Source organism: Morus notabilis, unplaced genomic scaffold (assembly GCF_000414095.1).
Source record: "Morus notabilis unplaced genomic scaffold, ASM41409v2 Scaffold351, whole genome shotgun sequence".
NCBI classification, from domain to species: domain Eukaryota; kingdom Viridiplantae; phylum Streptophyta; class Magnoliopsida; order Rosales; family Moraceae; genus Morus; species Morus notabilis.
Window position 1 is genome coordinate 381,680 of NW_010366040.1, and position 12,733 is coordinate 394,412.

Consider the following 12,733-nt stretch of genomic DNA (forward strand, 5'->3'; position numbering starts at 1 on the left):
CGCCGTTTTTAACATCGCCAGTGTCAATAGACTCAAAGAAGAATGCTAAGCAAAACTGATGACGGGTATTTTTACCAACAAATCAAGTACTTTCAAGCTTTAATATTTGTAAGTTTTCAAGCATTTTTGTTAGTTTAATGTCTTTTGTGTGCTTTTTATAGGAATTATAAATAAATGCGAACTTGGATGATTTTGCATGAAGAAAAGAAGAATATTTGCCCAACTTATGAATCAATGACAAGAGGAGGTGAAGGAGGATTTTAAGGCACAAAAGAGGTGCCTTTGGAATGCAAGAAAGTGTGCTCCAGCCCACCTATAGCAAGAATGGGTGAAATCGAATAAACCTGTGTGCAAAAAATAGCGAAAGACGCGATATGTCACCTCTTATAGGGGATATGTCACCTGCCTTAGTCTAGTGCGCAGATAACAGAATGACAAGTGATATGTCACCTATAAATAGACGATATATCACCTAAAGAAGCCTGCAGGCCTACCCGCGCACTGTAGCGCGCCCAATGGGCGCTGTAGTGCACCTAAAGGGCCTAGAATTAGCCCCAATGGGCGCTGCAGCGCGCCCAAAGGCACTGCAGCGCACCTCAGCCCACGACAGTGAGCTCTTTCTTCCAAAAACGCACGCTGCAGTGTGTTTTCATGCAGGCTGCAGCACGCGTATGAAACCCTAGCTCTGAAATGTTGTAGTATAAAAGGAAAGAGTTGCCATTTGAGAAAGGGAGCCCGGAAATCTGAAGAAAATATCAAAAGGAGGCCGAAATCCTCATCTTGGAGGTCCTTGGAAGCTCTTCAATGGATATTGGGTTTTATCTTCTTTCATCTATTTTTCCATGTTGAGCTAGACATTAAATCTAGGACTTGATGTAGTTTTATTTGAACTATGTTTTGAATATCTTAGAATGTATTTATCCTTTTTATTAAGGATCATAAAAATTTATTGTAACATCCGGTTAAATTAATTGTGATTAATTAATCAAATCCGATGATTAGTGTTAATTAATCTAAGATTAGTGAAAGATTCTCAGTTATAATTATCATGTAAAGGACCCTTTCCCTTTAAAAATGATTCTTTTGAAATTGACACTACTATCCCTCGAACAGTTTTAAGTGTCGGTAGCTAATTTTTTAGAATAGGAATAATGGGTCACTCCATACTATATTCAAATTAGGCTTTGAAGTCTAATTACCAAACTTGTACAGAAAGCCCAAGCCTATTTTCCTTTCTTTTTTTCCTTTTCTTTCTTATTTCTCCCTTTTCTCTCCTCTCACCCTCCCACGTACACCTCTCTCTCTTTCTCTCTCTCCATGCCGGCCAGCTACCACCGTTGTTTCGCGACACCACCGACACCATCAGAAATCTCTCAATGAGCTAGACCCGTTGACATGTCGCACGACCTCCATCCCCACCAGAAACAACCGCAACCGCCGGTGAAATGTCCAAAAACTACCAAAACTTCTCACCGTCATAACTTTGTCGTCCGACCTCCGATCGGAGTGATTCTGGTCCCATTGGACTCAGCGTGAAGAGATGAAGAAAACCCATCCTTTTTCATAGCTCAATTATGGCTGGAGGACCACCATCCATGGGGGTCAGAGTTCCCGCCACTGCCACCGCCGTTCACCTCCTCCCCGGCCGCCGTTTTTAACATCGCCAGTGTCAATAGACTCAAAGAAGAATGCTAAGCAAAACTGATGACGGGTATTTTTACCAACAAATCAAGTACTTTCAAGCTTTAATATTTGTAAGTTTTCAAGCATTTTTGTTAGTTTAATGTCTTTTGTGTGCTTTTTATAGGAATTATAAATAAATGCGAACTTGGATGATTTTGCATGAAGAAAAGAAGAATATTTGCCCAACTTATGAATCAATGACAAGAGGAGGTGAAGGAGGATTTTAAGGCACAAAAGAGGTGCCTTTGGAATGCAAGAAAGTGTGCTCCAGCCCACCTATAGCAAGAATGGGTGAAATCGAATAAACCTGTGTGCAAAAAATAGCGAAAGACGCGATATGTCACCTCTTATAGGGGATATGTCACCTGCCTTAGTCTAGTGCGCAGATAACAGAATGACAAGTGATATGTCACCTATAAATAGACGATATATCACCTAAAGAAGCCTGCAGGCCTACCCGCGCACTGTAGCGCGCCCAATGGGCGCTGTAGTGCACCTAAAGGGCCTAGAATTAGCCCCAATGGGCGCTGCAGCGCGCCCAAAGGCACTGCAGCGCACCTCAGCCCACGACAGTGAGCTCTTTCTTCCAAAAACGCACGCTGCAGTGTGTTTTCATGCAGGCTGCAGCACGCGTATGAAACCCTAGCTCTGAAATGTTGTAGTATAAAAGGAAAGAGTTGCCATTTGAGAAAGGGAGCCCGGAAATCTGAAGAAAATATCAAAAGGAGGCCGAAATCCTCATCTTGGAGGTCCTTGGAAGCTCTTCAATGGATATTGGGTTTTATCTTCTTTCATCTATTTTTCCATGTTGAGCTAGACATTAAATCTAGGACTTGATGTAGTTTTATTTGAACTATATTTTGAATATTTTGTTGATTGTTAATTTGATTTTGTTTTCAATTCATTTATGTTTCTCTATGCTTAATGCTTCTAATTTATTTGGCCAATGAGTTAGATGATTTTTAGATTGCGAATTTGATGCTCGAGAGAGATCGAGTTCTTTATCTAGATTTGAGAAACATAGTCTAGGTTGTTGTGAGACCGAGAGGAGATCAACGGTTAGATAATCAAATTAGGATTTAGGTCGTTGTGAGGCTGAGAGGCGATCAATATTCCTATTTTCTAATTCTAAAGGCGAAGCTTAATTTGTGTTTAAATATTCATTTCGAATAGGGATATTGTTTTGGGTATTTAAATACAATTCCTTGTGAGGCACTCGAGAGAGGTTGCGAGGTGACATTAGAGCCTTGATTAATGAATTGAATGGAATTGATTAGCGATTACATAATAGGATGAACATAGGAATAATAAAGCGAAATCAAGACCCTAGACCATTTGTTTATAGATACTTTATTTTTATTTTCTTATATTTATTTTGTTTAGTTCTGAATCATCATCTTATTAGGTTGCCTAGATAAAGTTAAGTTACAATAATCGTAGTACTTAACGACAATTCTAAACCCAATCCCTGTGGAGACGATACTCACTCACCTTATACTCAAAACTTGACATGTACGCTTGCAGAAATTTATTATACAAAAATATTAAGCATCAAAAACCCCTATAACAATTTTACGGTCCCGTCATTGAGGGTATAGCCTTGCCAATCGATCAAACTTACGACAAGCCTCTATAATAGTCATATCACCCTGCTTCAAATTATTGAATTCATTTTGTTGAGCTCAGAGACCTACAATATTGTAGACTTAGCATTGAATTCCCCTAAGAATTCATTCCAAGTGATCATTGCCACATTCCTTCTCATTACCACTGTTTCCCACCAGTAGCGGGCATCTTTCTTCAACACATATGAAGCACACAGAACTTTTTCTTGCTCCGTCAGATTCATGATATTCAGAATTGTTTGGAGTGATGTTAACCACTCCTCAGCTTCTAGTGGGTCAGTGGAACCTTCAAATTCTAGTGGCTTCATCCTACGAAACCGCACATACAATGGTTCCTGATTAGCAACCGGCATAGCCTGTGGCACCATTTCTGGTATTGCCGTAGGCTCTGGTTACAGTACAGGTTGAACAGGTGGCACTCTTCTTCGCTCTGTAAATTTTATTTTCGTGCTCTTGAGCCTCCAATATGGCTTGTAAGTTAGCTATGGCGGCAGCTAAATCCACTCCTATTTCTTGAACCAAACGTTCTCTACGTGGACAAACCATGTTTCCATGTGTCTACATAAGAGGAATAATGGTAAACATGGTTAAACTTCCGGATATGTGTTCATGTATAAATCCAAATAAATCTTTACATCATTTCATAACATAAAGTTGTTTTAAAATAATACAACTTTTATTAAATGTGGTAGCATTTTAACCACACTTATCATTTGAAAAAAAAATGCATTCCTTAGGTAACTGCATTTTTTTTCCTGTATCTGATTCATTTGTATACCTGTATACATATACATACACATATCCGCTCAAACATACATATACATTCATCATTCATTACTTACATAAAGTAAGTATAATTAACATATACATCTAAACTAATCTATTTCTACGTAGGTATTTTCTCTGCCTACGTTCGAACTCCATTCGACGCTCACTAACACGCCGTTCTTGTTCCTCGCGTTCTATAGCCAAAGTTTCTTCTAATTGTGTTACTTCCTCTAAAAACTGGATAAGGGTATATGTAACTTCCCATTGTGGAAATACCATAGTTCGCAACTGTTCTGTTAACCCCTCTAAAATATGAAACACGCATCATGTTCGTTTAGTTCGATAGTGCGATCAGTCATAATGTCACTAAGGAACCTTTCAGCATAGATTGCCATGGTGTCATAAGGTCGCATCTTAAATTTATCAACCTTATATATATACTTCTCCATTCTCTTAAATTCGGTCTCCCTAGCATGTGGTTGAGCTTGTAAGGTAGAGGCAACCTCTGGTGCCATCCTTATGGGTGCCTCTCTTGGTGGAAATTGAGCTAGCAGTAAACTACAAAAATTGCCCCATGGCACCTCATGCGTATTTCTTGTTCCAAAACTGTCTAGCATCGGACTCTAATAGGCCGGCAGCTAGAATCACCCAATCACTCTCATCAATATCACAGGCTCCCATCAAATATTCAATTCGGTGTAGCCAGTCCTGTAATTTGGTTGGGTGAGCCTGACCATCATACATAAGTGGATTACACTGATAAAGTACAAAAGCAGCTCTTGCAGCGACCTTAGATCCTATTGGGTCTCTAATCATAGCCACTTGCACTTCCCTATCAATCGGGGGTGGCTCAGCTACTCTAATAGGTTGTAAGGGTTGCAGAGGTACCTCTATAGGAATAGGTTCCACTTCTTGTATCGAAGGTAGACTATGCGGATGTCTTCCCCTTCCTGGACCCCGAATACTTCTTCTATGCAACCCTCGTGGTACCGTCCGAGTTCGCCTTGTTCAGACCATATCATATATCTTATAAGGACAAAATTCACACATTGAATTCTAAATTCAATAGAAATAATAACTTACTTGGGCAGTGTAGAGTCGGATGCTCAGCAGAATGTGGGTGGGTGGAAGAACTGTGGCTCTGATACCAACTGTGACGACCCTAACTTTTGATCGTCATCCTATACTCATACTTAATATTACTTAACCTCTAACACTTACTAGTTAAAACCTCTTGAAATCTCAACCCATTTTTTTCCGACCATGTATGTTAAAATGCTGTAGCATTTAGCTAGCATTCTGTTTTCAACCATTTGTAAAATGTTGTAGCATTTAACTAGCATTCTGTCTTCAATCATTCTTAAAATGTTATTTTGGAATAACGTTAGGGTGAAAATGTAAGGAAAAAAGTTAAAATTTGAATATAGGACTAGCTTCAACAAATCCCAAGCCCATGAGTTAAAGAAGGCCTACAAACCTCCATCTCAACTGTTCATCACGTGCGAAAAATACTCAGGCGCGAGTGCACTCAGCTCCTCATATAGGTGTTAGAAATTGTGTCCTAGAAGCATAAGACGCAATAGGATACTTATTATTTATTTAATAAATGAGTTTATTCATTATTTTATGTGCATATATATTTATGAATATTTTATGAATATCAATAAAAATTCTACGATTACTTATGTGATCTTAAACATTGTATATAAGTGTTATAATTGCAACGACTAATTGTCGTCTCAAAACTTGTTTTTGTGACGGAATAATTGTAGCAACAGGTTTGCAACGACAAGTGGTCGCCAAAAATGTATTTGCGATGAGTTTGCGTTTTTTGCAATGACATTTTGTCATCCCTAATAACCTTGTTTTTTGTAGTGCTTAATAATTTTTAGATTTTCCCGGACATTAGAGTCTACCTACCTAACAAAATTTTCATCCTAAAAAATTTGAATACATTAGGGATATCTTACTGCTTCATAACTTACTCCTGTCGGGTTTCTTCATTTAGCGATTCTACCTCGAATGTCTTAATTACCACCCTAATTAATTATTTCTTTTTTTTCCCAGCTGTAATCTTTCTCCTACGTTTGTCCCTCTCTCTCTCTCTCCTCGTTTTTCTCTTTCCCGATCTATCTCTTTCTCTCTCTGCCCATGTCTTTCTCCAACTCTCTCTTTTGCAGATTTCTCCCCCTCATCACCTTTCTCTCCTTCTGTACATTTTAGACACCAAAGTTACGATGATCCAACAACTAGATCGTCGGGATGATGCTACAACAATGATGCATGATGGAGGTCCTCAATTCTCGAGCAAAAATCAATTGGTGCCAGCAGTGTACAATACCACCTACCGGAAAAAACTACAAGAAAAAGGGGTTTTTACAACGACATGTTGTCGCATATATGTCGTCGCAAAAACTCTTTTTGCGACGACATATTTTTTTTGCGATGACAGGCGTTGCTAATACGCCGTTGTGAAATTCTCGTGATATAATATTTTTTGCGACGACAAATTTCAAAATGTCGTCGCAAATAATCTTCCTTTTTTGCGACGACATGTATAAAAAAGTCGTCGCAAAAAACTGAAATAAATTTTTTTTTTCAATTTTTTAAAAAATGGCAATTAATTAATTTTTAATAATTTTAATTAAATATTATTATGTTACATACTGAATATAATTTATTAAGATACATTAAAAGTGAAATATAAATTAATTTTTAAAACAGTAAATCTAAATAAATTTATAAAATATATTATGAATACTACATGAAGTGCATATATAATGTTCAAAAAAATATTAAAGTCTAAATAAAGTGAAAAATAAAATAGAACATATAACGGAACTATTCGTCTAAGTTTGCAGCATCGCCAACAGCTGAATCATCATCAGGACTGTCATCATCTGAAGGAGGCAGAGGAGCATCTAGGTCAACTGGTTCTGGACGAGCAATCGTAGGTAATTGGATGTTGGGCTGCAATTTAGACACCAACTCTAACATCTTCACCTGATTGTCATAAATCTTCATTTGTTCCCGGTACTATTTCTTTAAATAACGATCCATATGTGAGTCAGGTTGAGCCGATGATGTTGCGTCCAAGAATGAACCAGTAGATGAAGGAGAAGCCCCGGAGTAATACTTTTGGGAGAGCGTCGGACCCACTCCTATCTTATGTCCTCTACGCATGCCAAGAACTTGCTCTAAAACCCCATGCTCGTCAGGGGGGGGGGTGGCGGGCGGGGGGACGAGAATGTCCGTGCAATTTACTTTTTTTATTAACGAAGTGCTAATGATCACACTGATACGTGGTAAAATATCAATCATTTTTTACGTGTTATAAAACCACTATTTTAGTATAAAAAAATTTTAATATGAAAAGTAAAAATACTTACGAAAGTCTTTTCCGCATGGGTATTAACCCAAGAGTTCCCATGACGATTCATGTCCTCCCAATTGTCTATAGCAGACATCGGCTCTTGGGTCTCCATACTGGCCTGTCAAATAAATTACATTTATTAAAATTCTTAAATTCTAACTAACTTTCGGCAGCATAATGACTTATTTTTCATATGATCCAAAAATCCAAACCTATAAAAAAATAACTTTAAAAGATTTTGGCACACCATAACTGCAAGATGTGCCACCCAGAACAAGAATTAAAAACATATAAATACGATAATGAAGTCAAAAAATAAGTACTAACCTTCTTATTGCGATGCTGAGAGTACGATAACCGACCATGTAAACTTGGATACTTTTGGTTGCTGCGATTAGTTTTATTGGTCTCTGATATTTTCTGTTTATGATTAACTATAATAAGTAATAGTTACTTGAAATTATGTATAAAAAATCATCAAGTTCTAACAAATCTATAATTACTTGAAATTTGTCACTGGAGAACCTATCGCAACAACGATCCCAATGAACTTGATTTCTCATGTTACTCGGGAGACTTTCTCTACCATAGCGTTTGTAGTGGCGGGGGAGGGGACATTTCTAGTCCTTGTAGCACTTTGCTGCCTCCCTATCAACAACGGACCTCAGAATTCCGTTCTTGTAGTTATAGTCCACGTTAAACCAGTCCTTGCAAAACAGTTTCACATCGTTAAAACGCATTGTTAACTACAGTATAAACTATACAATTATTGCATAAAATAAATACCAGCATCGAGTCCTGAATTGTCCTCTTGTCCATGTCACTAATGTCCTTCCAAGCATCATGGAAGGGCTCGCATATGTCCCTGGTATGAATACCAACCGCACTATCAAACCAGACACCATATTTACCAAACGCCATCCAAGTAGCTCCCGCCTCATCAAATTCTACTGTGAAAGCATTTCAAATCAAAATGTACTACTACATTTAATTACTATATGATAGAACGAGAAACCACAGCCAGAATAACATACCAGACTCACAGTATGTGGGGACTCTGTGAGGACCGGGAGGAGGTTGCGCTCCCCCTAAAGAGCCAGCGCAAGTCGCTACCCTACTAGCCATCAATGTCTGTGAATAAATTCATATTAATAACAATATTTATAAATTCAAATAAGATCATAATATTAAAACAAAATCTGAGAAAAATGACAAAGATTACTATTCTATAGTTCTATTCATCGTCACTGCTACATTGTTGATTGTCTCCATCATCATTTATGTCAGCATCGTCTTCAGATTCGATGACTTCCTCTTCAACGTACTCCTCTAAAGTTTCATCGTCTTCGTCATTAATAAAATCATCAACTACGGGAGACTTATCTTTCATAATTGCATCAACATCGGAAGTGACAACATTAGACGATCCATCATCTCGATTCAATACAAATGAGTCAATCTCTGGTAGTTCCACTACTAACTCAATATTTGTTGACTCTGTATCCTGGACTATCATCACGTCATCAATGTCAGTTTCTGGAATCATCAATGTCAGTTTCTGGAATGTCCCAAATATGTCAATGTCTAAAGTCTTCTACAACCTTCCAGTTTGGATCGTTAAATAAATCGTCTACATAAAAAACTTGCTCTGCTTGAGATGCAAGTATGAAAGGTTCGTTTTCGTACCACGTGTCTTTAACAAAAACACTTATTCTATTTTTGTAGTGTTGAATCCTTTTCTTCTCCGGACGAGAGTCAAACCACAGACATTTAAAAAGCATAACAAAATTGTCATTCAAGTAGGACAGTTCATAAATATCCTCCAAAACTCCATAAAAAATTTAGTTATCAGGTCCGCGAACACAAACACCATTATTTTGAGTACTTCGATTCATATCCCAATTACTTGTTAGAAACTTGACACCGTTCGCCACACAACTAGGATAACTTCGACATGAGAAGCTTGAACCACTTGAAAGCGAAAGTATTTGATCATTCACTTTTGGGTCATTCTGCTTTCGAATATTGAAAATCTGTAACGAGACATGAATTTTCTTTAAAACAAAATTTTTGAATGACTTAAAAATGTTAATGCAAATTAATTATAAATGTACCTTATTCTTAAACCATTTTGGAAACTCTTTCGATTGAATTTCATCCAATGGTATGATTCGACCGTCGGCATCAATCTCCCTCCTATGGTCACTGTTTAACAGAGAATAAAAGTAAATGACACGATTGTATGCGACACAATCAATGAACAATTAAGTGACAAAAGTGAAAATAATACGTACTCAATGAACTGCTGAATTTTTGGACAGTTCTGTAGGACGTACCACTCGGCTTTCTCTCGCAAATGAGTATCCAATGTGACGGGGGTCATCTTTCCAATTGGCCGACAGCAAGTATCAAATACATAAATCTTTTTAACAATACAATCCTCATCGTCCATCCAATTTCTGGCCAGTCGGTTAAACCGTGTTTCAACTAAAGTTAAATACAACGAACGAAAAGTCAAAGCTTCGTTCACAATGTATGCCTCAGCAATCGAACCCTCAGGACGTGCATGATTCTTGACATATTTCCTTAACGATCCAAGAAAATGTTCAAATGGATACATCCATCTTAAGTGAACTGGTCCTCCTCGAATGGCTTCTTCAGGCAAGTGTATAACTAAATGTACCATTATGTCAATAAAAGGCAGAAGGAAAAATTGTTTCTAACTTGCATAAAATAAGCACAATATCTTGTTGAGCTTTCTCTAAATCACTTTTTTGCAATGTCCTTGAGCATATTAACTCGAAAAAATTACTTAATTCTGTTATTGCATCAACGATCTCTTTCTTCATGAATGGTCATATCCCTGTTGGCAATAATCACTGCATTATGATGTGACAGTCATGTGATTTTAGCCAAGTTTTTTTATTCTTACCTTCGATCACATTTTTCTTTAAATTTGAAGCAAATCCATCAGGAAACCTTACTGATTTTAAAAAATCACAAAACTTTTTACTGTCGTCGGGAGATAGTGTATAAGATGCATGTGGTTTCATCCAACGATCACCGTCTTTGTACAAATGCAACTCCTTGCGCACCCCCATATTTTGCAGATCGATTCTCGCCTTATCCGTATCCTTACTTTTTCCGTCAATGTCTAGAATTGTGCCTAATAAGCTGTCGCATACATTCTTCTCAATATGCATGACATCTAAGTTGTGACATAACGATAATGACTTCTAATAAGGCAACTCCCAAAAGATACGCTTCTTTGTCCAATTAAGCTTGCTTGCATGTCTTTTCCGCTTCTTACCACCATACTTTTCATGTTTATCAGGCAATCTGACGGACACATTTTGTAACTGAGCTAAGATTTGGTCAACAGATTTTTGAGCCGGTGGAGGTCGTTTCTCAACCATACCATCAAGCTTTTTATTTTTTCTCATCCCATGTTTAATAGGAAGCCATTGCCAATGGCCAACAAAATAAGTCTTACTTGTTATCCTCTTTGAAGTAGTTGCATCGTTGCAAGTTGGGCATGCTAAATAGCCCGGACCACTCCATCCAGATAAACTACTACGAGTAGGGAAATCATTAACAGTCATGAGCAACATAGCTCGCATCTGAAATGATGTATTCGAAACTGTGTCACGTACAATTACTCCTTCGTTCCACAAATGTTTTAGCTCATCCACAAGGGGCCTTAAAAAGACATCCATATCATTTCCGGGTGCATTTGGGCCAGGAATCAACAATGTCAACATCTTATAAGGATCCTTAGTGCATAACCATGGAGGTAAATTGTAGGCCATTAAAACCACCGGCCACATACTGTATGAGAGGCTCATGTTCCCGAAAGGATTGAAACCATCAGCAAGCCCAAGCGAACATTTCTCGGCTCACGTGAAAACTCAGGATACTTTTCATCTACCTCCTTCCATTCAATACCATCGAGTGGATGACGCATTAAATCCTCCTCATTTGAATGCCCACGCTGGTGCCACATCATATCTTTAGCTGTGTTACGAGAACCGTACAGACGCTTTAACTGATCTGTTAACGGGAAATACCGTAGTACTTTCCACGGGACTTGTTTAGTACCCTTTGTCTTTTTTTTTCTTCCAACGGGATGTTTTATATACAGGACACGTTTGTAGATCAGCGTTCTCCTTCCAAAACAAAGCACAATCGTACTTGCAGACATGAATTGTTTCGTAACCCAATCCAAGTTTACTCATGATCTTCTTCGACTCATAATGAGAAGAAGGTAACTTCACATCCGGAAATGCATCTTTCAATAGACTTACGACAACATCCATACACTCATTAGGCCACTTGTATAGCACTTTTAAATGCATCAATTTCACTAAGAAATTTAAAGATGAATACTTAGTGCAGCCCGGATACAATCCCACCTGGAGCTCAGAAAGTAGATCCTTAAATTCAGCGTACTGTGCATCTTCTAGATCCACATGCGTCTCATCCAACATTCCATGGTCATCATTAATCCCAGCAACGTCTTCTAAGACTGCAAACATCTCGTCTACTGGTTGATTAACTATTGGGTCGACACCTGAAACCATTTCTACTTCACCATGAATCCATGTTCTATACAATGGATCAAAACCAAATCGATGTATATGCGCTCTCACAGTTTCTACTGGATGCATTTCATGGTTTCTACATTTCATACAAGGACAGCTGATATGGCCAATTGAAGTTGCATAATTTTTGGCGACCTCAATAAAAGCAGATAACCCATTCCAATATTCATCTGACAATCGGTTCTTCAAAGAAGTCCAACTTTTGTCAATCGGCATTTTAACTATAAATGACAACAGACATACCAATTTATTAATGTGTTTAATTAATTTTAATTTTACTCTTAATTAACACAATTAAGTTTTATTAATTAAAGTGTGTTAATGAACTTATTAAAATTATGGTTTCCTAACTAAATTTCGGCAGCATAACGACTTATTTTTCATATAATCCAAAAATCAAAACCTGCAAAAAAACAACTTTAAAAGATTTCGGCACACCATAGCCGCAAGATATGCCATCCAGAACAAGAATCATAAACATATACTAAATTTCAACAATATAACAAAATCATAATTCAAATATTGTCATCATAATACCGAATTCATACAACTACTACAATTCTAAACTAAATAAATATAAAAAACTTACAAAGTTCAAACCCACTAAACGGGGGCTGAAAATAGAAGGATTATGTCAGAGGAACCGTGCAAACAAGGACGAAGGTGAAAAATCAAACGCCTAC